Genomic DNA, 2,500 nt, shown 5'->3' on the forward strand with positions numbered 1-2,500 from the left:
TATATATAATATATGTGTATATATATATATATATATATATATATATATATATGTATACATATATGAATGTATATATATATATATTACCAACAACGATTACCCTACCATCACGCCCAAATTAATTGGGTCTACACTCCTGTTTTTGGAATCGTCCCTAGATGCTCGCTCCTCTAGGGACAGTCCTCTCCTTTGGTTAGTGGCGTTGTTTAAAACCCATGGTCCCATCCCTTTCGATATCGTGATGCTTGAACAACGCCGCCCCTGGGTATCGCTCTATGTCTTACCGCTTGTTTGTGTTCTCTCTCCCCTCTCCGCTACCCACAGACATTTCGATTTGCAGACGCTGTATCTGATGTTGCACACCACACTCGCCTGCTGCCATGTCCCTTGTCACCTAGGACTTGCGCCTCGTTGATCTCCCAAACTCTTGTCTCCGCCACCTCTGGTGATTTTCTACGTATGGCCTCGAGATCTTGTGCGTGGTCTATGGTTACACATGGAAGTGTGCTGTGCCCTTGTCTGATTCCTTATGACCCTTCAGGGCTCACCGCGTCGGCAGACCTTTCCCTGCCCTGCCCTGCCCCATACGGTATGTGTTCTGGGAAGACTTTTCTTGTGGGCAGGCTGCCTGAACGTCGTTATCAAGTAGTCGGTCGGTATGCGCTGGCTTCCTGTACAAACTGGTTCCTTTGCACCTTCATCTCTTCCATTTTATTTTAACCATTTCTTTCTATGTAGTTATCATGTCTGTTTTTAAAAAACCTTCATGCTTTAGACGCCTGATACTTCTGTGAATTTGTGTGTGTGTGTGTGTGTGTGTGTTTGTGTCCATATTTGACGTAGGATGTATGCATTTTAAAGAATCGCGAGGCAAATATAATTGTCTTAATTGTTATTAAATAGCTGTTAGATTTTGATTTTGATGACGTGTAGTCTTTACTGCAAAGCTATTTTGGTTTATGTACATTAGCCAGTGCCTTGTTTATAATACTCGGCACTAAAGGAACCGATGAAGAAATGCACCTCCGCCTTCCACTCCCGGCAAATATTTTGAAACCAGTAACAACATTCTGTGGTTGCAAGCACTGAATAACAAGGTTAATGTTTATTTGAATAAATGCAATATTTTTACTGTCATCATTTGGAGAGCATTCTGAGACTTTTTTTTTTCAAAGTAGAGGTTTTCTAGGTACTGATTTGTTTAAAACACTGCAAGTTAACGTTCAGTTTACGGTTCCGAAACATTACACACTGTCAGGTTTGTCTAAACTACGAGCAGACTAAACTGGTGGGGGTTCCCTGGAAATGTGTATATATATATCTTTTCCAACAAAGAAGGGGCCTGAACTCAAATCCTGTTTACATCTTCATACTCTTCTCTGACTATACCCCTATACCTTCCGGTGTTGGTTTCCGTTCAGTGGCGAGTTCAGGCGTCGCGTCGGAGAGAACCCATCTTGCCGCCTCTTTTCAAAACACATCGATCTCCTCACCTCCATCTGAATGTGCAGCCCCGAGGGGATAGAACTCGGTCTCCTGACTAAGCCCAAGGTTTCTCTGTGAACTCTCTCTCCCTCACTTTTTTTTCTCACAAAGGGAGCCGTCACTGGCGCCTGCTCTTCTTTTCCTAACCTAACCTAATCTTTATTCCACCGTTGATTTTCGGCGCACCGGGGTGACAATTCTTTAGGTGGGATGTCATGGGGGGGGGGGACCCCAACGCAGACAACAGTTCAAAGTGTCTTCTCAGAGAGATCTTTGGTAAGGCCCTAGTCCCGTTGCTGGCTGCTGTCGGGCTGCGGGATTTCAGTTTGTGAAATAAAACATTTATTATTATTATTATTATTATTATTATTATTATTATTATTATTATTATTATTATTATCACATTATCATTATCATTATCATTGTCATTATCATTATCATTATCACCATCATCTCCATCATTATCCCTATCATCATCATCATCATCACCATCATCATTATCACCATCATCATTATCACCATCATCATTATCACCATCATTATCACCATCATCATTATCACCATCATCATTATCACCATCATCATTATCACCATCATCATTATCACCATCATCATTATCACCATCATCATTATCACCATCATCATTATCACCATCATCATTATCATCACCATTATCATCACCATCATCATTATCACCATCATTATCACCATTATCATTATCACCATTATCATTATCACCATTATCATTACCATCATCATTATCACCATTATCATTATCACCATTATCATTACCATCATTATCACCCTCACCATCATTATCACCCTCACCATCATTATCACCATCATTATCACCACCATCACCATCATAACCATTATCACCATCCCCATCATTATTACCATCATTATTATTACCATCATCATGATAACCATCATCATTATCACCATTATCATTATCACCATCATCATCACCATCATCATCACCATCACCATCATCACCATCATCATCACCATCATC

This window comes from Oratosquilla oratoria, chromosome 37, assembly GCF_046742065.1.
Source record: "Oratosquilla oratoria isolate Oo_2021 chromosome 37, ASM4674206v1, whole genome shotgun sequence".
In the NCBI taxonomy this organism is placed as follows: domain Eukaryota; kingdom Metazoa; phylum Arthropoda; class Malacostraca; order Stomatopoda; family Squillidae; genus Oratosquilla; species Oratosquilla oratoria.